The sequence below is a fragment of the Lytechinus variegatus genome, chromosome 8, assembly GCF_018143015.1.
Source record: "Lytechinus variegatus isolate NC3 chromosome 8, Lvar_3.0, whole genome shotgun sequence".
Taxonomy (NCBI): Eukaryota; Metazoa; Echinodermata; class Echinoidea; order Temnopleuroida; family Toxopneustidae; genus Lytechinus; species Lytechinus variegatus.
Genome location: NC_054747.1, coordinates 9035151 through 9062851, shown reverse-complemented (window position 1 = coordinate 9062851; position 27701 = coordinate 9035151). Strand labels below are relative to the sequence as shown.

Here is a 27701-nt window from a genome sequence, read left to right as displayed (position 1 = left end):
ATTGTTGTTCAGTTTATCAGGCTGAATGGTAGATATGAAAACTTACAAACTCATACCCTTTTTTGTATTGCATTTTATATTGGGAGCTCCATGTATGTAGTGCACTGGTAAGACAATTAGCAGGTTGTGTTTTTAAAAGCTGCAAAACATGAACCCCCATTTTCTAAAGTTTACACCTAGAGATTTCGCTACATGAACAACCAATACCATGCAGATTTTGTGATAATTACATGGGTTTTGCAGCATTCACTGTACTTCTTAAATTTGTAACAGAAATTTCAAATTTTTTTAGACATGTTTTGTCATCTTTGACATCATTTTGCTGCTACTCTTTACAAAAAGAGTAAATGAATAGCAATATGAGAGGATTTGCCAACTTATTAAAGTATACAATTCTGAACTACAGTACACTGCAAAATTTGATGAAATTCGAAGATACATGCTAGTTTTGGTAACGATATCAAAATGAGTTCGTACAGAATCCAATGAAATGACCACCAAAGTGTCTGTCAAGTATAAATAAAATGCATGTGCCAAAGGATTCTGGAAGAAATTGTGTAATTGCTGAGAAATCAGCAAATAAGCACAGGATTCGGGTAGAGCGTCGGGCCCGACGCTCTCAGCAATAATTATACATTGTCCCACGTGCGCTTATCTGTGTTGGGGATCTTCGGTGTGAACATTTTTCAGCTAAAATTTCAAGATTTCACAAAGTTCAGTTAATGTAACTGTACCAGATCTAGATCCTCGATGATATACTGACAATTAAGCCTTGATTTACAGACTTTCTCATGAAATCAGTCTTTACTGCAACTACTGGAATTTCTCTTTAACATTGACCTTGAGTATTAAATAGAGGTTGAAACTCAACACAAAATTGTTTACATTGCACATTCCTTGTGACCGTTTTTAAAAGGGTGAACTTCAAACTTGATAACAAACAATCAAGCTCACAAACCCATATCAATTTACATTGTAGGTACTGAAGTAACTGAAAAATTTGGTGAAAATGAAATGGATTTCATTCCGGGGCCACTTACATTGACGAGTGGATACTATGTGCGACCAAAAAAACACGTAAAAAGGATGTCTTTTTCACGATAGGGCACGTTACGTACGTAATGTGATAAGGGTGTCAAAAACACAAAAATAATGAAAAAAAGGGTATCTATTTCGCTAGGAAGATTACGTGTTTAGGGTCGAATTTGCGGGGATGATAAAACAAAATTAAATGTTTTATAAAGGATGTCCTTTTTGCCCCTACACTTTGTGTTTAGAGTCCGATTTGCGCGAGGTGTAGAAGTGGGGTCGTACTAAACCAAATAAAAGCTGATGACCAAAGGACCCGTTACAATAAAACATTCCTATACTTGTTTAGGGGTTCATTTCAGGGAATATTTGCCAAGAGTATCATTTTGTTTCCAATACTTGTTAAGGGTAGGGTTTCACACGCCAATACTTGTTAAGGGGTGCATTTTCAGAATATGGAAATTACGTGTTTAGGGTACTTTTCGAGACCCCATGGTCGCGCATGGTATCCACTCGTGAATGGAAGAGGCCCCCCCCCGGATTTCATTTTACATGTAACGGTTAATTGTCCTCGAACAACCTGCAATATCCATTCCATATTGACCTTCAGAGGTTCATATTTTTGCAGGTACATGAAGATTATACAAAACCTGCAATATCCAATCTATATCAACCTTCAGAGGTTCATATTGTTGCCGGTACATGTAGAATTTGTACAGTTCCTAGAATTTTTTTTTCAAAGATTAGAGAGTTCATATTGTTGCCGGTACATGTAGACTATGTACAGTTCCTACAATTTTTTTTCAAAGATTAGAGATGTGGTGGTCAGGCTACAAACATGATTTGAAGAGAATTGAAAGACAAACACGCACTGGAAATCGCATTAAAAGACAAGTCCACCCCAACAAAAACTTGATTTGAATAAAAAGAGAAAAATCCAACAAACATAACACTGAAAATTTCATCAAAATTGGATGACAAATAAGAAAGTTATGACATTTTAAAGTTTTGCTTAATTTCACAAAACAGTTATATGCACATCCTGTTGGGTATGCAAATGAGGAGAGTGATGATGTCATTCACTTACTATTTCTCTTGTATTTCATCATATAAAATAGGGAATATCCTATTTTTCTCCTACTTGTCAAGTGAAACAACGATTAATTCCTCCCCGAACATGTGGAATGAGCATTGTTTAATCCTTACTATAATTTGGCTAATCTTGTGTGTCCTTCCGTTTGTTTGAAGCACGTTTTCTCCGTGGTTTTCCACTCTTAAATGGAGCTGGAATTTTTTCTAAACATGGTTAAATTGTTCACAGATTGTCATGACGGGGGTTGTTTGTGGTATTTTGGTCGCATTATTTAAAGTTTTTTGACAATTCGTAACTTTTTGGCATTCCTTTTCGCCGCCCTGAGTATAGCTTCGAAATTCCCAGTCCCTTTTACCTCTCTCGGGTCAGCGAAATACAAAGCACGGTAGACGGTACGTACTTACACTCATGCGCTGGCTGCATGTATATATGCATGTGTAGCGCTGCTGAAACGTAAACAAGATACCGTAATCGGCCGATGTCCTCAGTGGTTACCGTACAAAATGTGGGCAGTTGTCACAAAGATGTTAACCCTATTCTGACTTGGCTTTTTGAAAACAAGTGTTGACTGGGAGTTTGCTGGGGGGTGAGGGTCTACATCTAATGTTTCTGCCCAGTTTCATTAACACATCCTTTGTATTTAATCCTATTGTTTTAACAGATTGGGCTACCTGCTACTCAACGCTCCAAAACTGTGCCAGTGCTCTGTTGTACACAGTTGAACAGTGCATGGTTAGTATTTTGACGTAAAATGTAATATTTATATTGAATGATTGATGCCGCAGTAAATCTAAATTCCAACATATGATGAAGTTGTTTGGTTGAGTCAGATAATCAACTCAGTGCTAAGTTCCAAAACCCAAAATTAAAATTGTCTTAAATAGATTTGCTATTAACCCTTTTATTTAAGGGCAAATTTGAGCAGATTTTCTTCTGCAAATTGGCAACACTGGCATTTTTTTTGCTACACATATTTTGTTTGACATGTATTCTACAAAACTCTGTTGTACATATGTAGATGTTTATTAAAAATGTAGATATGAATAATACAGTGTAAAAATGGTTTATCGCTTCAACAGCCAATACCGTGTATAACAGACATACGGGACCTTATGCATTATGCCATCTCAAATATTATGATCTTTTCATCTGTATACTGTTGTAGCATACATGTATATTGCCTATTTGAATGAAATTATAATCAGTGAAGATGCCCATATAACTTTTAAAAGACACAATAATTCCATACTACATTTACAGTGTACTTTTTAAGATTTTTATCAATTATTTCAATGCATAACTATTTGATCCACCAGTAAAAAAAAGATATCTAAAACCTCTTAAAAAAAAATTAAAATGCCCATGTAAGCCATACAAATCTTATCTTTTTATCACAATTAACATCTAAAATCTTTTCTCTCTCTCTCTCTATCTCGCTCTTTTGTATTCTTTAATTTCTCTCTCTCTTCATCTCTCTCTCTTCATCTCTCTCTCTCTTATTTTCCCACTGCATGTCTCTCTCATTTTCCCCACTATCTCTCTCTCTCATTCATTTTCCCCGTGTGGGTCTCTTTCATTTTCCCCTCTGTCTCTCAGTGTCATTCATTGTCCCCTCTCTCTCTCTCATTTTTCCCATTCTCTCTCTCATTTTCCCACCACTGTTTCTGTCTCACTCATTTTATCACCCCCCCCCCCTTTCTCTCACTCTCACTTCTTTTCGACATCCTGCCATACTTATATATGATTGAGCAACCTTTGATTTAAAAATTACAAACAACTGCAGTCTAATGTGCATTGTAAGGTACATGTGCAATGTACTTACATATTTATTTCCGACCCAATACATGACATCATAACATTTCTATATCACAATAATTGACTCTTGACTGCTTACTGAATACACCGTGTTCTAATTCCTTTTTCCATTTTATAGTTAGATTTGGATTTCACTCTGTAATGATTATTGAAGTTCTTCCTCCAGTTCAACCCAAGATGCTTAACTTAATTGAACCTCCTATCTATATTGAAAGAGAAGTCTGCTATAAATCAGTTGTCTAAATATATTTCATCAATAAACTGCTCGGCTTTCAGCATGTTCAGTGTAAATAGGCAGTCTAGCTGTACATACAAGAATGTCACCCCCTCCCCTCCCCCCACACACTTTGATAAAGAAAAATGACTCCTACCCCCTGTGCTGCCATGGGTAATTGCTGCTAGTTCTATATAATTCAGTCAAGTTGGTCCTAATTGTCAAATCTATGAATAATTGAAATATTGTATAATTCAAACAATAAACAAGTGGAATGCCTCTGGCCGTCTCACCTGCATCACGCGGTTCAATATAGCAGCAGTGCTGACTTTGAATACTACAATGTACTCTAACTCGCACAAGATGTTCAGTGATACATGGTTACTCTTATGTCCACTTTTTATGAACTAGACCAATAAACTTACAGAGATATGATGGTTATTCAACAAAAAACCCCAACACGGCCAAAGTTCATTGACCTTACATGACCTTTGACCTTGATCATGTGACCTGAAACTCGAACAGGATGTTCAGTGATACTTGATTACTCTTATGTACAAGTTTCATGAATCAGATCCATAAACTTTCAAAGTTATGATGGTAATTCAACAGATACACCCAATTCGGCCAAAGTTCATTGACCTTTGACCTTGGTCATGTGACCTGAAACGCGCACAGGATGTTTAGTGATACTTGATTACTCTAATGTCCAAGTTTAATGAACTAGACCAATAAACTTTCAAAGTTATGATGGTAATTCAACAGATACCCCCGATTCGGCCAAAGTTCATTGACCCTAAATGACCTTTGACCTTAATCATGAGACCTGAAACTTGCACAAAATTTTCAGTGATGCTTGATTACTATTATGTCCAAGTTTCATGAATCAGATCCATAAACTTTCAAAGTTATGATGGGAATTCAACAGATATCCCCAATTCGGCCAAAGTTCATTGACCCTAAATGACCTTTGACCTTGGTCATGTGACATAAAACTCATGCAGGATGTTCAGTGATACTTGATTAACCTTATGTCCAAGTTTAATGAACTAGACCAATAAACTTTCAAAGTTATGATGGTAATTCAACAGATACCCCGATTCGGCCAAAGTTCATTGACCCTAAATGACCTTTGACCTTAATCATGAGACCTGAAACTTGCACAAAATGTTCAGTGATGCTTGATTACTATTATGTCCAAGTTTCATGAATCAGATCCATAAACTTTCAAAGTTATGATGGGAATTCAACAGATATCCCCAATTCGGCCAAAGTTCATTGACCCTAAATGACCTTTGACCTTGGTCATGTGACATAAAACTCATGCAGGATGTTCAGTGATACTTGATTAACCTTATGTCCAAGTTTCATGAACTAGGTCCATATATTTTCTAAGTTATGATGACATTTCAAAAACTTAACCTCAGGTTAAGATTTCGATGTTGATTCCTCCAACATGGTCTAAGTTCATTGACCCTAAATGACCTTTGACCTTGGTCATGTGTGACATGAAACTCTAATAGGATGTTCAGTAATACTTGATTAACCTTATGGCCAAGTTTTATTAACTAGGCCCATATACTTTCTAAGTTATGACATCATTTCAAAAACTTAACCTCAGGTTAAGATTTGATGTTGACGCCGCCGCCTTGTCTTTGCTTCGCAGGTGAGACAAAAAACAGAAGAAACAGTGAGGGGGATCATCGACTGTCTCATTTGAGTTGTGCATATCACTGTTTCATGAAAAATAAGCAAAACTTTAAAATGTCATAACTTTCTTATTTTACATCCGATTTTGATCAAATTTTCAGCATTTTGCTAGTTTCGTTTATCTATTTATTCAAATCAACATTTTTGTGGGGTGGACTTGACCTATAATGTTGGGCAAGGATCGAAAACACAGTTAATGAGTTGTGACATAAAATTTTACCTCAGTTCTTCTACATGTATGTATCCACCTTCAGAGTTCAGACTCAGTCAGAGGTTCATATTTTTTGCTAGTAGATTACAGTTCCTCCTAGGATTAGTTTATGTTTTCCAAGATTAAAAGAGTTGTGGTTCTCAGGCTGCAAATATGATCCGAAGAGAATTGAAAGACAAACATACACTGGAAAATGCATTAAAGTTGGGTATGGATCGAAAACACAGTTGCGGGTTATGACGTAAAATTTTGCCTTAGTTATGAAAAACACTGAAAAAAAAAATGTTCAGTGAACACAAGGAGTTGGAAATAGCCAACTCCCCTGGTAAAAAACATGCAGAAAGAGTATCGGTTTGAGGTTTATTTGTGCAGATTCTGCTTTGTATTGTAAAAAGGCAATGGAAGTAGCAGGTCACTGGATGAAGAGATCAGGAGTGAGGAAATGAAACGGCAGAGAATAGACTGGGGACTTTATGTATTACACCTTGATGCCTGGACCGGGGGGGGGGAGAGGGTGCACTCGACCAAAAAAGTGGTGGGGGTGTGCAGCGGGCGAGAAAAAAACCGGGGCTCTTCGAGCGGGCTTATTGTAAAAAGGAGAGTCCTCGGAACGACAAATGTTTGTGAAACGGGGGTCCTTGGAACGGATCGCCAGCGTGTGAGTGCGTATGCATCCCTATGGAACGGTCATGCGTGCATGATGCAGCTAGCATCGGGTGCCTGGATGGCCCCTAACACAGAGTTTAGCACTGATCGTAGAGCATTTTTGTACAATTGATTGCATTGGCTCAAATGTACAATCACTTGTAGAAATCAAGCGTACGATCGACCGCTAACCTTTGTGATACAGGACCCTGCATGATTGTCATAGTCTGAAGATGCTGACAGCTTTTTTATATTGATTTTTAAATGATTGAATATAATGAACTACAAAATTGAAAAAATATTGGAAAGACTTTAATAGGTACATTGTATGATGATACAGTATATTCCTTAAAATCTATCCAATGGAAAATTACTCCAAAATTAAAGTGCTGAAGCAAGACCTGTGTTATCATCAAGTACATGTACATCACTTCTGATATCTCCTTGGAATAACAAGTTTGTGGGTCTTCACAACAGATGCTGCTGTGATTGTAGGCTACATGATTCGGCCTGGATGTATTTGATATCTCAATACAACGTCCCATTGCCTGAAGGTTTAATACCATTGTGGCAACATTGCCATTCAATGGCATCGGTTGCAAGGCTCAACAGTCAATCAAAATCAAGGATTCTGTGAAGGCACATGTACAAAAAAAGAAACTTTGAAAAAGGGCACAGGAATCATTTAAAATTCAAGGCAAGATAAGACTTTATACTTGATAAGATATATAGTTATTGTTGTCCCATGTACAGAAATGTGTGCTGTGTTCCAGGACTTAATGCACAGCTTCGAAAACATGTAGAGGCTATTTTCATAAATTGCAGTAATCGTAAATAGAACTATCAGTGTTAAATCCGATTGAATCACTCAAAAAATAGAACCACATACACTCTACACCTTGTACATGTTGTCGTTTTGATCTCCATTTCATGCGATTTTGTATGTACATGTAGACATTAATAACGAACAACAGTTCACGTAGGTTGCAGAGTAAATCGTGCAGATCCCTCACTTCCGCTAGCTGAGCTCAACATTAACACTGATTACACATGTACTTTTGACATACATGTACTTCAGAAAATGGTGCATGCGCAAATCGTAAAATACAAACTGGCTTTATAATTATATCAAAAACATTTTGACAAGGCAAAACACAATGAATAATTGCCCAATTGAATAGTGCATTCGATTCATGTCACATCACTCCTACCATGGAGCTAGACGTTTTTTATCGCTCCATGCTCCAACGCACAGTATCGGTTACCATGCCAGCAGCCACCCATCAAATTTACAAGAGCTCTTGAAAATGTTTTAGGTTGTGTGATTGAGGAAGCTCTGGAAGACCTGAGGGTCATGGTAATTTAGTTAAAGGACAAGTCCACCCCAACAAAAACCTGATTTGAATAAAAAGAGAAAAATTCAACAAGCAAAACACTGAAAATTTCATCAAAATCGGATGTAAAATAAGAAAGCTATGGCATCGCTTCATTTCACAAAACAGTTGGATTTTACCCAAACACTTAAGCGTCAACCTCTTCAAACACACTGCGCGCCGCCGTGAAAAGCCGCAAAAATGTGCCATTTTCCCCCTTTTTCAACCATATATTTTGATCCGATTGGCCTAGTTCACCACCGGAAAAAGCATAAGAAAATTTAACTCTTCTTCGTAAATGGTGATGTAAAATCATGATTTTTTGTTGCGCCATCCCACCGTCATTTTTTGTTTATTTTCCATCAATTTGGTCAAAATTTCTGTGGTATTGAACTTTTTGACTGAACGCTTCCGGCTAGATCTGGCGGTTTCTTGCCGGGAGTGGGCTATTTTTTACCACCGGAAAAAGATTCAAGTCATTCAGTTCATTCTGAACATTTCGATATATAAATGATTCCCATTGGATGAAAAAAAACGTCAAAAGATTAAACAAATTGGAGCCTCCGTCTGATTTGGGGAACTTTGCTACATTTGCGCATTTCATTTCTCCACGAGGGAGGGGAAGAGAAACCCGACACCGGGTATCGATGAGATTGAATGAGAAAAAGATGAAGAAGAGAGGCGACATTTGTACTAATCTTCAGTAAATAATCACATAGGCAGAGAGCGATGAGACAGCTAATGAATTGCATCTCACATTCCTTGACAAGAAAATGACAAGAAACAATGCCTGCTGAAAATAAACAGTCTCAATAAATCGCTGTACGTGTCCCTTCCACCATGCCAACCTCCGTGTCACCCTTGCTCTAAATAGAACGGTCCCGAACCTAGCGTGATCCAATCCGATCCAATCAGATTCAACCGCGCAGCTGAGCGGACATTGTACGCTTAGTCGGTTCTGTGTGTGTGCACAGCTGACCCGGGCTGATTAAAAGCTTCAAATTAGGTGAAAGAAATCGGGGGTCACAAATTCATATGTATGCACATCTCCGTCGGTATGCAAATGAGGAACTGATGACATCACTCACTATTTCTGTTGTATTTTATTATATGAAATATATTTATTTTCTCGTCATTGTTATGTGAAATGAAGTTTCATTCCTCCCTGAACACGTGGGATTCCATTATTTTAACATTTTGTGCTTCAGGCAAAGAGGTCCTACTCGTCAAATTCGTAAAAATTGAAATATTGTATAATTCAAACAATAAAAAACAAAAGATACAGTGAGTGAGTGAGTGACATCATTGACTCTCTCATTTGGGTGTAACTGGCTCGTTCATATAACTATTTTGTTAAAAATAAGCAAAACTTTGAAATGTCATAACTTTTTTATTTTACATCCGATTTTGATGAAATTTTCAGCATTGTGCTTGTCTGACTTTTCTCTATTGATTCAAACCAATATTTTTCTGAGGTGGACTTGACCTTTAACCCTAAAAAGACTGGGGGGCCTGATTCAGCCCCCCCTTGACATTTTTCGTGATAAATCCGCCGCGCGAAATTTTTTGACCGCGTCGCTCGCTGACTTTTTACTTTCAAGTCTCGCTCAACTTTTGAGACCAAAATTGTGACCCCCGGGTACGTGGTTCCAAAATTACGCAACATTTCGTAAGTGCATGCAGACCCAAGATTACTCAAAAACGTGAATTTGTGTACAAATCCAATGCAAATAGTGTTCTTAGCCAAAATTCATAAATGTATCATTATTTTTCCTTTTACTGCTTAAAATCAATTAATTTTATCTTTTTTATGGTAGAAATAAAGTCCCCGACAATTTCCATTGAAAAAACAATAAAAAACAAAAAGTCGAAAAACAAATACATAAGAAATTTAGAAAACAATAGAATACATAAGAAAATAAATGTGATTTTGAAATTTTTTGAAAATCAATTCGATCAGATGTCTATCTAGAGTATGTGAAACAAAAATTAGCATTTCAGGGGCATTATTTTATTAATAAGAGCTAACTTATGATTTTACGCATAAATTAGCATAATTAATGAGACATGAGATTTTTTGCAGAATTTGATGTTATAGTTTTGTAGATAATGCCATGGGTAATGCATGTGCCAATTTTCGTCGCGATCGACGGCTGAGATCATAAGGGGGGGGGCTGAATCAGCCCCCCCCCCCCCAGTCTTCTTAGGCGTTGAAATAGCCCAGTCTATTTAGGGTTAACCTTATCCAAACCCAGCCAGGCCCTTCATCTTTATCCCATTTCCTTTGTATTATGTCACGTATATTGTTTATGTTGTATTGTACTATAATCCATGTACATGTATAATTGTGTTGAAATGCCGAATAAATAATGATAATCATTTGAGGATGATGACTTTGATGACCTTTCGCAATTTTCATTTGCCTTGGCACAATACAAGATGTGAAAGACAATAATGGGGACAAGGGCACTCACAATGCCATGCACAATGTCATAATCAGCTCATTTCAATGCATGACATTAAAGATAAATTCGAGTTCTGGAAACGATCTCAAAATGACATTTTACAGAATCTAATATAATGACCACCCAAGTGTCTGTTTGTATGAATAAAATATATGTGCCAAAGGATTCTGGAAGAAATTGTGTAATTGCTGAGAAATAAGCAAAATAAGAACGGATTCGGTCACTTCCGTCGGTCATTATTCCAGCAATAACAATACACTGTCCCGTGTGCCTATCTGTGTTGGCGATCTTCAGTGTGATTGTATTTCAGCTTAGATTTTATGATTTCACAAAGTTCAGTTCATGTAACTGTACCAGATGTAGGTCCACGATGATGTAGTCATACTTAACCTTGGTTTTACAGACTTTCTCACGAAATTAGTGTTTTACTGCAACTACTATCATTTAGCTTTGAAATCAAACCCACGGCTCGGATTGCCTTTTAAAATCAGCCCCTTGGATCGAGCAGGATAACTAGCTCTACAAGCTGAAAAATCAAAGAATGAGATCAATGAAAGTATGAGTAAAATTAAAGAAGCAATAAAGACAGAGATGCCAAGTTCAAAGACCAGCTATGCGTGAGATTTTCTGTGAATCTGAGTGAGATCACAGACATTGTGTACAATGTATATGGGAATAGGCTGTGATAGTTGCGTGAGACAGAGATTTGAGGGGATGAACAAGAGTCCAAAATGCTTGAGTCTCACGCATAATGCGTGAGACTTGGTAGCTCTGGATGTCACACATGTACAACTCTCTCCTTTGCACACTGAAAACATTCCCAAAAATGTCTCTTTCTTGCTCATTTCAATGAACGACAAACAATTCATCTATGATTTTTTGTGAAACCTCCGTCCACTCAAAAGAGAGAATTTTAATAGACTGAAATATGTATAGTGGGGAAGTTGGTTTCTCAATATTCAAATGCGATAAATTTTATTCATCAAACTTCCCTGTAAATTCACTGATCTGTTTCTTTGGTTTTTCTCTATTTTTGTATGAATTCAACTCGTTCAAGTGCCTCATTTTCCTTTATTAAAACAAGGTAACATGTCATGGCAGTTCAGCCTTAAAGGTAAATGCCAGTTTTGGTAACAATATCAAAATGAGTTCATACAGAATCCAATTGAAATGACCACCAAAGTGCCTGTTTGTATAATAAAGAATATGTGCCGAAGGATTCTGGAAGATATTGTGTAATTGCTGAGAAATTAGCAAATAAGCACAGGATTCGGGTCAAGCGTCGGGCATGACATTCAAAGCAATGATAATACACTGTCCCACATACGCTTATCTGTGTTGGTGATTTTCAGTGTGAACATTTTTCAGCGTAGATTTCAAGATTTCACAAAGTTCAGTTTATGTAACTGTACCAGATCTAGATCCTTGATGACATACTGACAATTAAGCCTGGTTTTACAGACTTAATCATGAAATCAGTGTGGCATAATTTCTCTTTAATTGATAATGTAGTTTAAGCCCCAAATTACATAGAAATCATTACACTACAATGATTTGCCTCACTCTCACAGAACAGCCATTTACATTTCATTACTCATGTGATTGATAGTTTTATGGGTGAATCAAAAAGTAACTCTAATTACTTTTCGTGTACCGCTATTTTTTATGCCATTTGAGAACAAGCAGAGTACCGTAATATTGATTCTTAGCAGTGCGTCAAAGGGGTATCGATACATGTATGTCAAGTGTAAGTGGTACATGCAGAGTTTGAATCAGAGCTTCTATTCTTACAGAACTCTGCATGTACATTACTCTAGATATTGTTTGGTGACAGATTCTGATATTGATTATCCATGGCACACGGGGAACTTGATGGTAGTTATTTAAAAAAATGTCAACTACTGGGACATTGCAATCTTGTATTAAATTTGATGCAGGAACTTTCAAAAAAAGCATTTTTAACATCCTAATCTATAATAAGGACATTATTCAAAGTAATTGCCATAAATGTATACATCAATTGCCAATGAAACATTTCTCAACTACATGTAAGCAACATTTTCTTTGCATACAACTTTCCTGTCTTTGGATTCACATTTGATCTCCCCGAAGGCAAAAACTACAACACCAAATGAAAATGATCAGGGCCCCGTTGCATAAAAGTTACTATTATGAGACCGTAACTATTTGCCATGGTAATGCTTATCAACAGCCAATCAGAATCAAGGATCTTTTGCAAGAACATTGCACGGCAAAGATACCGTAACGGTACAGGGTACAGGGCCCCGTCTTTAAAGAGTTACTATTGATTCCATCTATCACAACTATGGACGGCCAGCAACATCAACATCTAATACGCCCAGGGTGACCATACGTCCCGTTTTTCCCGGGATTGTCCCGTATTTTGCTCCTTTGTCCCGGCGTCCCGACAAACCCTTCCCGGGACGCCTATTTGTCCCGTATTTAAGAATATTGAACAAAATATAGTTAATACATTAACAAGTGATGAATTTTCATCAAATAACCAAAAGATGACAAAGCAGAAATAATAATGAAACTACATGTACTGTAATTTGGAGATGTAATCGGTGGAACAAATTATTGAGTTTTCATAACTAGATCTTGTTGTATGATGCCGCTATGTTTCATCTAATTTTTAAATTTGACAATGTTTCACTTTGAAATTTTATTATCTAAAACATTTTAGTTTTTCAAAATTCTAAAAATGTATTAAAAAGCACCAAATATCATTATGATTTTTTTAGATGAATGGATTTTTTGTTTGCTTGAAGTTTGAACTTTTTTCCTGTTTCTTTCGTAACATTCTTTATTCATCTAAAGTTATATCCTTCCTGCTTGCCCTTTTTTGTTCCATCTATCTTTATTTCCGATCTTTTTTTTCTGAACCTTTCTCTCTCTCTCTCTCAGTTCATTTGTCTTTCTTTCATTCTTTCTGTTACTTTCCTTTATTGAATTTCCATTTTTTATTTCCTGAATTCGTTCTTTCTTTCCTTAAACTTTCCTTTGCTTCCTTCTCCCTTTCTCTTTTTTTTGTTCTTTCTCTCCTTCCATTATTTTCTCTTTCTTTCATTCTCTCTTCCCTTCATTCTTTCCTCCCTCTCTTTCCTCCTTTCTTTCATTATTTATTTCATATTTTCTTCTAATACTTTTCCCTTATCATTTATTTCCCTTCCTTCCGTCCTTGTTTTTCTTCCTTCCTTCCTGTTTTCTAATTTCTTTGTTTCTTTCTTCCAAAGAATGAAAGAAACATTTGTCTTTCCTTCATTCGTTCTTTCCACCCCTTTTTTCTTATTTTCTTTTTACTTTCTCTCCTTTATTTTGTCTTTCACACATTTATTCATCCATCTTCTCTTCCTTTCTTTTTCTTTTTTTCTTTCTATATTCATTTCAAAGAATGAGGGAAACCTTTTCTCTCTCTTTTATTCTTTATTTCATCCTTCTTTTATTCTAACTTTCTTTATTTTTTCTCTTCTTTTCCCCTTCAGTTCGTTTTTTCTTTATTTCTTTTCAATTCATCTCTTTTCTTTTGTCTTTTCTTTCTCTCCATTCTTTCGTTTACCCTCCCTTTCAATTCTTTATATTTTTCACAAGTCTAACAATGTGTATCTTTGTTGATCCTTTTTGTCGATTGTCCCGTATATCATTTTGTGAAATCTGGTCACCCTGAATACGCCAATTTGTTCAAAATATTTTCTAGATATGAAGTACATTCATGTATGCATCATTCTCTTGAAGATTCAGTGTGATTCTCTATGCTTTACTAAGGCGATATATATTCAGCCTGGACCATCCCTTTATTTAAAGGTGAATTCATGGGCAAGTTCAAGAAAAGGTCAACCTAGAAGGCAAAATTTCATCTTTGATTTTAAGAAGTTATCTTGGTGGGGTAAGAAAACCCAAATGTTGAATTTTAAAATTTCATTAAGAAAATATTTATGCTAATTTGGGGCACCTACATGTACATGTAATTTGCATAATTGGTAAAATGGGCGTTATGTATGGGACTAAATTACAAAAACTCAGAAAATCAAACAAAACTTGTGAGATTTAGTCATAGGTGGGACATGGACCCCTAACATCTTATTACTTTGGGGAGAAAGTGGTGTCATCTAATTAAATATGCAAATTAGGTCTTGTCCAAAGATGGAATGAACTTGTCCCATAACATTTTGAGGATGCTTTTTAAAGGACAAGTCCACCCCAACAAAAAATTGATTTGAATAAAAAAAGAAAAATCCAACCAGCATAACACTGAAAAGTTTGATTTTTCTCTATTTATTCAAGTCAACATTTCTCTGGGGTGGACTTGACCTTTAAGTTATTTCTCATAATACAATACTTGTATTGTTGCATCTCTGGGAAGTTCTAATTTATTAAGAATGAAAATGTTATACCACAAAAACTTTCAAAAATAGAATTTACTTTTAATAGAAAATTTATTACATATGGGACAACATGATACGTATGAGACATTTACACTCAATGTCAATGGGGAGATTTGTGTACAAAGTGAATGGAGAAAAACAAATTTCAACAGTGCTCTAAAAAGCGATTATTTACCTTTACTTTAGTTTTTAAAGACTCATTTGTTATGAATACTGATAAATGAAAAACGAACGGAGAGTGCATCGACAATTTACGAATGTGATATCGATATTAATTATTATGCTATCTGCTCCACATGCGAGCTAAACCGCTACGATCACTGGTAGCAGACAACATTCGATATATCGAGACATTAACGATAATGATGCCATTCATGATGGCAACTTGCAAGAACAAGTGGAATGCCTCTGGCCGTCTCACCTGCATCACGCGATTCAACATAGCAGCAGTGCTGACTTTGAAAACTACTATAACTCGCACAAGATGTTCAGTGATACTTGGTTACTCTTATTTCCACGTTTTATGAACTAGACCAATACACTTTACAGAGATAGGATATTTGCTAAGTTATGATGACATTTCCAAAACTTAACCTCAGGTTAAGATTTGATGTTGATTCCCCCAACATGGTCTAAGTTCATTGACCCTAAATGACCTTTGACCTAGGTCATGTGACATGAAACTCTAATAGGATGTTCAGTACTACTTGATTAACCTTATGGCCAAGTTTCATTAACTAGCTCCATATACTTTCTAAGTTATGATGTCATTTCAAAAACTTAACCTCACGTTAAGATTTGATGTTGACGCCGCCGCCGTCGGAAAAGCGGCGCCTATAGTCTCACTCTGCTATGCACTTGAGTAAAAAACCGTCAGCTCAGGTGAAAATGTCTTAGATGAAAGGTTTCTGGATCCGATCATCCACAGGATTTTAAAATTTTATCAATAAATCCAGTCCAAGGTACGCAATTATTTCCCTGATAATGCCAATGGTCGCATTTCATAAGCTGGGTATGCAAAAAGGGTGGCGTATGAACAATTTTCCGCACGGTGCCATGGATAAATTGTTGCTACATCACAGCATCTTGACCAAATTTATTGAGTAATATCTCATTTTGAAGCTAGAACTACAGGCTAAATATATTACTATGAATTAGATCAATACAATATCAGGAACAAAAACTATAGCAGATTAAGTTTGAAGTAACAGGGGTGGCGGAGCCGGTGGATGCGGAGCCGGTGGATGTGGTAAATGATAAAATATTAATTAAACCTAATTAACAACTTACTATAATATGTAATATGACTGTTATCCTCATATTTTTGGGCGTTTTAAAGCAGGGAACAACTAAATGTCATAAAAATTTGACAACTTTGAAAATATGCAGCAATGGAATACATGTGTATATCAGCTCGGATCTGCAACCTAATCAATTAGTAAACTGGAAAGGTTTGGTTAATTATCTAATTTGTAATCTTAATTTTTAGTACAAATGTTGTGTATCATTGCAATAAACATTTCTACCCATGATATTGTCATTTTGCCAAGCATATAAATACAGTGACAGGTATTTTGGGGGCAAAAATGTGAAATTAAATACTGTTAATTAATTAGTATAATTAATATGCATACAATAATAGATAATTATTTGATTTTTGGTACAGATTTAATTATTGATGTTTAAAGATTATAACTGCAAAATACTAGGGTGATCCAATGTTGCATTAACTATTGACACCATTTTATATGCAGCAGGTCCAATTTGAGAAAAACACATTTCAAAATTCACATTTACATAGATGTCTATGTAATAATTAGCTGTAAATTAGTCATTTTAAGGAAAAATAAAGGTATTCGAGCCTTAAAACTTTTTCGTTATTTAGAGAATGGTAATAGCTATAACATATCAAAAAATAAAATGTTTGACCATTTTCACCCTGTTCGCGAAATTGGAACACCTTATGACATGCGACCCAATGGAAACCATGAAACTAAAAATTTTGCTTAAAAAAGTTTTAAATCGCGACCTATAAAAGTTAGTTCACTTATTTATATGTTGGCTGTACGTACGGGCCTCTGGGCTCTTCAGTCTATGTATTGGTGAGTGGAGCCAACGTAGTTCAGCGAAACAACGAAAATACGCAGACTGAAGCTTTTCCTTTTTGCTCTAAAAACAGTAGTACCGTTCTGAGTTCATAGTTGGATTCATATTAAAGCAAATTTCCTTTAAGAAAATATATTGTCATAGGGTGTATCTAGTTTTAGTGAGATAGTAGACCAAAAGCTTCAGTCTCTGTATTTTGGTTGTTCCGCTGAACTACGTTGGCTCCACTCACCATACCGGTATGTAGACTGAAGAGGTTGGGGGTCCGTGGCTACAGACAACGTATAGTGAACTAGCGTTTTATAGATCGTGATTTAAAACTGTTTTTTGAGCGAAATTTAATGATATACATTCAGGGAAATACAAATAATTTAAGTAATTGCATACCTTGGACCGGAGTTAAAAAATGCAAATATTTTTTTTATTCAAGTTGGCAGTCAAACCGCCAACCTGAAAATATTTGCATCTGCCGATAGATGTCAGGAATCGCAAAATATTTTTTTTTATCGATAAATATCATATAAATTATTTCATGATATTTTTCAACCGAAACAAATATTTTACAAATCGTGATTTTTATTGACAAATGCAAGTATTTTTTAAATCTAAGTTGCAGCTCTGCACGCGTGTGTATCTAGGTATCATAACAAAAGAAATCAAAATGGCTTCGTAAACAGACGGGGGTAAGTGAACGCTATTGCTCTTAATTTCTTTCAATTTTACGACTATTTATTTAATGAAAAATAAAAGAAATATAATCAAATGGGGGTAAACATAAAACTTGCCCATGTACATAACTTTGGGCGAAAAACTATAACTAAAATTGGTGATTTAGGTCTAGGTTCACCATGGGTAATCCTGTCCGATACGCAAAGGCATGTACGGTGATTCCTGGCGTTAGTGGGGAGTGAGCTACGTACAAGTATATAACTTTCACTCCCCACAACGCCCCTGGCTATACACGACCGAAAAACATGCCGTGTACACGTGCATCAAAAATCATTGAAAATTGACTTTCAACATGTTCAAAACGGGCCTAATAGAAAATCAAGCATTTGTCCCATTTAAAAAGAGAAATTAAGCCAAACATTGCCACCATTATTTTGCCACACATGGGGATGTAACTCAGAACAAGAACAAGGTTATACCGTATCATAACCTTGTTCATTGAATGAGTGCCTACGTACCGTACCGTATACCGCCTACCGCCCGGTACGTACGGTAGACTAATTACATACCTATAAAGTCGACGTCAGTCAGGTACCACGGTATTTGAATCAGAAAATAGAAAGGAGTTTCAACGGCATATCCAATGTTTCTGTACTACATGTGTGATGCACTTAGCAAAGCTTTGCCCTTGCCCTTGGTCGATCATTGATGTCCTTGGATGGATTCACTTACGGCCGCCGACACTCGTACTCCCGGTGCAGGTGCGCGACAATTAACACGGTCCGATCCGATCCCCAGGGCAGCAGGCCGGCTGAGCTCGCTCATATCATGGACCAGTCCTATTACGAATACATGTAGGTCCATGCTCATCGCGCTGTCTCGTCTCACAAAAGCGACCAGTAAGCGGCCTTGAAACTGGAACTCGGGGAAAATCAGAAAGAAAATCACGAACCTTCGAAAAGGCAAAAACAAAACAGAAATACACAAGAGAGGAGGACGAGCGTGAGGGAGCGAGGGTGAAGGCCCGGGGGGCAGTGAATGTTCTGGGCCCCATCTTAAAAAAAAAAAAAAAAAAACGAAAGTCATGTAGAGAATTTTAGAAATAACAATTTCGGAAAGATAGAAATAGTATTTATTTTGAAATTGTAAAACCCCCCTGTCTCCAGAATAGGCATGTATATATAAGCTGGAAAAAAATAATGGGCAGATCATATATTTTAATGGATATGGACAGAGAACATTTTGAGAAAGCTCAGGTATAGCAAAAAGGAAATTCTCTGATAAGCATTTTTCAAATTCAAATAAAACATTTATTTTCTTCCATTTCAGTACATTTTTTCATAACATAAATTCATACATAAATCAATTTGTTATATAAACAAAATATATATATAAATATGTACATATTAGGTTTAAGGAAGAAGGCGTATACCCTAAAAGCTGAGGCTTGTGGCGGGATACGCCTGTAGACAAAAATACAATACACAATACCAAGAAAAAGGGCAGAGAAAAGAAAAAAGAAAACAAAGAAAATGAAAGTGAACAAGAGAGGGAGACGTGAGCGGGGAGGCGGGCATGACTTACGAAATAAAATAGAATGCTCAACAAAATATCAGTGGGGGCAAAGTATAAATGCCGCAACAACAATTTGTCCATGGTTCGTGTTAGAAGTCAAAGAAAACGTAAGAAGGGAGAAATATTTATATATATAACGACAGAAGCATTTTTTTCATTTTATATTTAAAGCTGATTGTCGACAAAGATTTTTTTATGTAATCCGGAATTTCATTCCATATTTTGGGGCCAGTATAACGAATGTTGTGTTGGAAGATTATTTTTCTATGTTTGGGAATGAATATTTGATTATTTGAACGGGTATCAAAATGATGTATGTTGGAAACATGTGTAAATGAATCACGAAATTTTTGTGGAATTTGAGAATTTAAACATCTGTAGAGAAAATGACATTGTTGAAGTTTGTTGATGTCTTCTAGTTTCAACAATTTTAGGGAATGAAACAAATTCGTGGTATTTGCTGGTGGTATACTGACGTCTGGAGAAATAATACGTACAATTTTATTTTGAAGGGAACATAATTTTTTAAGATGGGTTTGATATGTGTTAGCCCAGACTAAATTACAGTAATAAAAATATGGCAGGATTAAAGAGCAATACAATGTACGTAATACAGTTTTAGGCAAGTAAAAACTAAGACGATATATTATTCCAATATTTTTTGCAACTTTGTTCTCAATTTCATTTATGTGATGTATCCATGTTAAATTACTATCAATGATAACGCCAAGAAACCTAGTATTTTCAACTCTGGGAATTATTTGATTGTTAAGCTTCACCACTACATGATTAAGATCAATACGCTTTGTGGAGTTACGGAATATAATGTAGTTGCATTTCTTATAGTTAATGGTAAGCTTGTTCGCACAAAACCATTTACAAACATTTGTTAGTTCAGTATTTACAGTTTCACATAAGTGATAAAGATTTTTATCAGAATAAACAATATTGGTATCGTCAGCATACATAATAAAGGAAAGGAGATTTGACGAACGATAAATGTCATTAATAAATAAAATAAACAAAAGTGGGCCAAGTAATGACCCTTGCGGTACTCCACATTCAATTGTCCTAAGTTCAGACTGAATGGAGTTATAAATGGTGCATTGTTTACGATTTGAGAGGTAACTAGAAAAAAGGTCGAGGGCAGTTCCACGAATACCATAGTTATCTAGTTTTGATAAAAGTATTTTATGATTAATAGTGTCAAACGCTTTTGACAAGTCAATAAATATCCCTATTGCAAATGAGTCGTGCTCAAAGGAGTCAATTACTGTATTTGTTAATTCAAGAAGAGCTAGTTCTGTTGAGTGGTCACTACGAAATCCGTATTGAGATTCAAAAAGACACTTGTTATTTTCAAGAAAACTATACGCCCTTTTATAAATGATCTTTTCCAATATTTTAGAAAAAACAGAAAGCACTGATATGGGCCTATAATTACCAATTTGCTCTTTGTCACCAGTTTTAAATATTGGAGAAACTCGAGCAACTTTCATTTTGTCAGGAAATACCCCAGAGGTTAACGATAAATTGAATATATGACATAAAGGTTCGCTTATTAGTTCGATTACAAGTTTAACAATCTTAGGTGAGCATTCATCAAGACCCGGAGTTTTGTTGTTATCGAAACGCATGACAATGTTACATATTTCACGTTGGCTTACTGGATTTAAAAACAAAGATTTTGAATTTGGTTCAGATAGATAAGTTCTGAAATCTGTATCATTTTGAGGAGTGATATTGGCTAACTTTGGGCCTATTTCAACGAAAAAATTATTAAAAGTATTTGCTATTTGGTATGGGTCTGTCGACCGACCTTCATCACAAACTATAGTGTTGGAGGTTGATTTTCTTCTTTTATTTAATATTGACTTGATCATTTGCCATGTACGGTTTATATTATTTTTGTATTCTTCAAATTTGGATTTATAATAATGTTTTTTAGCCTGCCGTTTCAAATAGTTCACTTGTTTAAGAGAATCCTTGTATTGACTTTCATTTCTAACTGTTGGTTTATGGATATATTTTTTATATAGATTGTTTTTATGTCGAATAGTTTGAAGCAAACCATCGGTCATCCAACATTTCAGTTTAATTTTCTTACTGGGTGTTTTTTTTAATGGAAAATTGTTATTATACAATGTAGTAAATTTAGTTATGAATATGTCATATGATTGATTAGCATCCTGCATATTAAAAATTTCGTCCCAATTTGAATTTTCGATTTGATTTTTAAATTTCGCAATATTTTGTGTTGTAAAAGATCTACGGAGTACGTTATGACTTGCCGATTTAGTTTTACTAACATTCATGTAAGTTACATGAAATATTGGCAAGTGATCTGACACGTCAGAGTATATCACTCCAGCTTTAGTATCCAAGTCAAATTGATTTGTCAGAAAATTATCTAAAAGGGTGGCACTTGTCTTAGTAATTCTTGTGGGCCTGTGAATTATAGGGAGAAAAAAATTACTGAAAAGACAGTTCACAAAGTTCTTAGATTGAGAATTTGAGTTGTGTTTTAAAATATCTATGTTTAAGTCGCCCGTCAAAAATACCCTTTTATTTTCCCTGGAAAGACGGATCAAAAGGCTATCAAACTCCTCAATAAATGAATTAACGTCCAACGATGGGGCTCTATACAAGGTTCCTACAATTATATTTTTCCCTGAGCACTGTTCCAGTTCGATGAATAAAGAATCGCACGTTGCTTCGCTTAAATTAAGGTCAGTGCGTACTAAGAAATTAAAAGAATCATGAATATACATTCCAACTCCACCACCTCTGGAATATTTCCTATTATTGCAAACGAACGAAGGACTTGTTTGACATTTTATCCGACAAGTCCCGGGGAGCGTTAAGTTCATAAACTTTTTTTAATTTCATCAACTTTTTTTGTCTGACAAATATTGAGATCTGACATCTTTTAATGATTTTGATCGGCTGAAAGGCACTGTTGCCATGGTTACTATACTCTCGGACAAAACGTCTGACAGTGGAAGGCTCGATCCCCTGTCACTTATCGACAGTTACCATTGTAAAAGTGCTTCTCAGCCAAATACTGATGACTTATGTACCCAATTAATTCTATTATATCAGAATTTATAGTTTGTTTCGAGTCAATATAGAGATACGACGAATCAAACAAGTATGACGCAGAAAATGATTACCATCCAAATCGGAAATAAAATATGAAAGTTATGACATTTTTAAATTTCGCTTATTTCGGGGAAAACAGTTAAATACACAGTGATGTGCATGCAGTAACTCGAAAATTTTCCAATTAAAGTAATTTCCAGTTACCCAACTAGATCCAGTTAGGATTTCCAGTTACAATTTCCAGCTACCCAACTGGATCCAGTTAGGATTTCCAGTTACCTGACTGGTTCCAGTTACAATTTCCAGTTACCCAACTGGTTCCAGTCATTTCCAGTTTCCCGTTAGAAGTAATTTGCCCAACTGGTTCCAGCTAGAAGTCATTTCCAGTTGGAAGAAATTTCCAGTTACCCAACTGCGGGTTCCAGTTACCCAACTGGTTCCACTTAGAAGTTATTTCCAGTTGGAAGACATCCAGTATAACTCAAATGGTTCCAGTTAGGATTTCCAGTTGTCCAACTGGTTCCAACTTGAAATTAATATATTCCAGATATAAGGCCAATTGAAACCAGTTGGAAATCCAACTGGTTTCAATTGGATTTTGGTCCTGGGAAATGAGAGTCGATGATGTCCCTCACTCACATTTTCTTAATTGTTTGAAGATTTCAATTTTTAGAAAGCTGTCAATAATTGACCAACTTAACTGAACCAACAAAATGTTAAAACAATGTTAATTCTACATGTTCAGGAAGGACTAAAACTTAATTTCACATGATAATGGGGAGAAATTTGAATATTTCATATTTCATAATAATGAAATACAAAATAAATAGTGAGTGATGTTGTTACGTCATGAGCCCCCCCCCCCCCCTCCTATTTGCATACCGACCATGAGTATATAGGCCTATAACTGTTCTGTGAAACTTTAAAATGTCATGACTTTTTTTTTACATCCGATTTGGATTAAATTTTCAGCATTATGTTAGTTGGATTTTCTCTTTTTAACTTTTAGTTGCATGGGGTGATTTTGCCCTTTAAATTATACTTGAAATAGATTCAAGGTCTGAAAGGTGCAGGGGCAGTGGTGTAGTGGTTCTGACTCTCTTGTCCTGTAAACAGAGGGTCATGTGTTTGAATCCCACCGCGGTCTGGCATCCTTTGGCAAGGCGTTAATACACAGTGTGCCACTCTCGACCCAGGTGCTGTACTGAGTATACCTGGTAGGATGTGAACGCCATTAGCTTGTTCTGTATGCTGTGTTGGTTTTGGTCTATTCGCTCCTTTAGTTTACACACACTTCCTATGGCAGACGATGCTAGTTTATATTATACGTACGGAGACCCTATATTGCAAATAAAAACCAATTCTCAACTGATTGTCCTTCTCATACAGGAGTAGGAAAAACTTTATAGTGCAAGAATGTTGCTACTCTCAACATAAAATGCGTGAATTGATTCTATTTCGACGTTGTTTCCAATAAAAAGGGTTTCGGCTGCACTGAAACTATCATATGCTATAGTCACGTGACGTTTACAGGAAAATATGCAAATTTCTGTCCGAATTTTGCCTCCTCGATCTCAGAGTTCAAGAGAAAAATGAGATGTAACCAGTCACTTATAGTATTATACATCAACATGTAGGTAATCTATTCAGCATTAAGGAATCAATCGACCTTCCTGACCGTAGCTGAGGGATACTTCAGTGGGTTAACAGTTGTACCAGTGTCTCCAAAATATGGGTGGTTTTGGACCGATTGCATGCATAGCCTATAGCAAAAGTTGTGAACTTGGGTAATTTCAAATGCAGAGAAATGTAAGTATATATATATATATATATAGTATTTACATCAAATCAATTGAACTTAAATTTTCTCAATCCGACCAATCTGGTGTTGATTATTAATATTTGCAATATTTTACGCTTTTGAAAACGTCTGTTTCGTGTTAAATCCCGTGTTTGGACTTGGACACTCAATTAAAAGCACGCAACTATAACCAATATGACGTAATTCTGGGATTTTCACATTTTGAAACTGCATATTATCATATACATTTCGCCGAATTTCAAGAAACAAGGCTTTAAGATTGTATTTCGTCATTGCTTAATATATTTGTTCGCAATTATCTGTTTTAACACAAACCACTTTTGAGTTTTCCCAGTTAGGCGGGGTGCGTTCGCCCATAAGAAAAACAGTTATATTGTGAGACACCAAACTATATATCTACGAGTTCAATTGAGCACATCGACCGTTATCTGGTAGGCCTGTGCCCTGGATATATATGCCAACGTAGGGGGTCATAAAAATAAGATGACAGCCTGAGTCGATCATAATTATGCCCAGTGGCGTAACTACGGGGGGCATGGGGGGCACGTGCCCCCCCAATCGGCTGGCCAAAAAAAAAAAAAAAAAACGGGGAAAGGAGAAAAATAGGGAAAAAGGAAGAGAAACGTAGTGGGGGAAAGAAGAAATTGTTGTTTATCATAGTGTTATATTATATTATGTTATATAACATAAGAAGCATTTTTTCACAACTTTATGAAACATTATTTGCTTAATTGTGTCTTCATTGTTCCTGGTGCTCGCATAGACTTTTTAACGAGATATATAGACCTGCTGTACTAAAGCCTCCCGTTTTCAAATCAATATACAACAAAATCATATATTTCCTCGCAATTAGAGTTATTATTGTTTTAAGTAGTGATATATTCTTCTTTTTCATAACCACTTAAAGTGATTGCCCTATCTTAAGGTCTTAATATAAAACTTTCCTGTCCGTGCTAACGTTCGCATTAGTGGATTGGTGAGATTTCTGCTCTTCATGAACTCCTAAAATCAGTCCTTAAAATGTCAATTTTTCTGATCTGAATATCAAAAAATTTTAGCTCGCGCTTCGCGCTCGCATCATTTGGTTAGTGAAATACGTGGGGTCTTAGTGAATTCCTACAAACAAGCCTTGGAATGCCCCTCTTCATGTCTGAATTTCCTAGATTTTCAGCTCGCGCTTCGCGCTTGCAGTATTTCATTAGTGAGATGCGTATAATAATCATGATTACAATGACTTCAAAAAGTGCTCCATGTGTTTTGATGTAATTCTAACAAAATCAGCAAGCGCTTGGCACTCGCATTAGATGACTATGGTGAGATATGTATACTCTGACTTAATGGATTCGTAACTATAGTCCTTAAAATATCCATGTTTGTGGTCAATATATAAAAAAATTTCAGCTCGCGCTTAGCGCTCGCATCATTTGGTTAGTCAAATACGTAGGGTCTTAGAGAATTCCTACAAACAACCCTTAGAATGCCCCTCTTCAGGTCTATATTTCCTAAATTTTCAGCTCGTGCTTTTGCGCTTGCAGTATTTGATTAGTAAGATGCGTATGATAATCATGATTACATGACTACAAAAGGTGCTTCATGACTGTGTTTAGATGTAATTCTAACAAAATCAGCAAAGGATGGCAATAGCATTAGATGACTATGGTGAGATATTTATACTCTTAATGGATTCTAAAATATAATCCTTAAAATTTCCTTGTTTAGGGTCAGTATATACAAAAATTTTAGCTCGCGCTTCGCGCTCGCATTGTTTGTTTAGCGAGACAATTAAGTATCATGATTACAAAACAATTCGCTTATAATGTCAATTATTAGCCCTCAATATATCAAAAATTTTCAGCTCGCGCTTCGCGCTCGCATTATTTAATCAGTGAGATACATATCCGTTTGATGGCACTGCATGTCCTTAAAATATCTCTATTAGGTCAGTATACCTGACAACTGAGCGCGCTTCGCGCGCTCCCTAAGTGACCCGAAATTTTTGCTGGTGCCCCCCCAATGCCGTGACCCACGGTACGCCACTGATTATGCCTAATCCTTCATCATCATCTAAATTATCTATTTCTTTTAGGTGATTTCTCAGCCTGCATGGGCCTACCATTACCTCAATGGAAAATGCCAATTTCTTAAGGGGTTGCTGGCTGAAAATATTTATGTCCAAATAAATAGAGTAAAATTCACACAGCAAAATGCTGCAAATTTCATTGAAATGTGATAGCAAATAGCAAAGTTATTTGTTTTTTTAAAGTTTAGGAATAGGCCCTATATATTGTGAAAACAGTTATATGCACGTCCTCATGAATATTCATTAGATGGGCTAATGATGTCACATCCCCACTTTCCTTTGTCTTATGCTAAAATACATGAAATCATAATTCTTTTATTTTTTTAATTTTCATACATATGTGAGCGATATATCTCCCATGCAATTAAATAGGAAGCAGCAATGGATATATTATGCACTATAGTCATTTGCTATTCCAATACTTTGAGGTTTTTGAAGGAAACATTTTGAATGAACCTAATTTCATATACAGTAATAGAATACAAAAGAGCAAATTGGGATGTGACATTAATCTGCTCATTGAATATTCATGAAGAATGCCTTTTATGTTTCACCTGGAGTAATGCAAATCTACTAGTAGTACCACTATAGTCTAGGTGATTAGTGAAAAAAATGTTCAGAAAATGGTACAAGCATGAAAATTGGCACAAAGGTAGAGTAGGTTATCCTAAACATTTTAAGCAGGGGGTGTCAACGTGAGTTTCCCAAATATAGCAACGAATACTAGGTAAAATATTTACCTTAGTAACCGAGCTTTATTGTGCTTGAGGAACAGTTTTACAAACAGTATGTCACATTTTTTTTAAATCTAAAGCATATTTCTTTGTATCACAACAGTTTTGATCCATTCATTCATAGCAACGGTTTCTAAGGGATCGTTTTCGATAGCAACAATAGTTTATCATAGTTCAGATCATTATAATTTACTCAGAAGAGCTCAGAAATTAATTTTGGCCCATAGATTCCTTATGTGATGATTGTTTTCATAGGTAGACCCAATGAGTACCAAAGCAACGGTTGCTAGGTAACATATTTCCTCAATAATCAATACTTATAATGTGTTTTTATGATTATAATTTTTGTGAGCCATGTGCACCACATCTTTTCTATTTAAACATTAATATCTTAATCACAACAACCCAAGAACATGTATACCATGTTTATCCGTCCATGATAAATACCAGTTGCTAAGTAGCATGTTTTCTGCAACCGATTGTTAAAGGCCGTATGGTAAGATTATTAATGCGTTTAAAGGTCAAGTCCACCCCAGAAAAATGTTCATTTGAATCAATAGAGAAAAATCAGACAAGCACAATGCTGAAAATTTCATCAAAATCGGATGTAAAATAAGAAAGTTATGACATTTCAAAGTTTCGCTTATTTTCA

At 35.8% G+C, this 27701-nt stretch overlaps 1 protein-coding gene across 1 annotated transcript in view; it reads right to left on the bottom strand.

The window, feature by feature from the left end:
• LOC121419937 (oxysterols receptor LXR-alpha-like) overlaps positions 1-18664 on the bottom strand; it is a 49962-nt gene extending 31298 nt beyond the window's left edge. The window contains exon 1 of the mRNA XM_041614420.1: positions 18306-18664. The gene's annotated coding sequence lies outside the window, so the exon portion shown is untranslated. The remainder of the gene's footprint in view (positions 1-18305) is intronic.
• Between the last annotated feature and the right edge of the window lie 9037 nt (positions 18665-27701).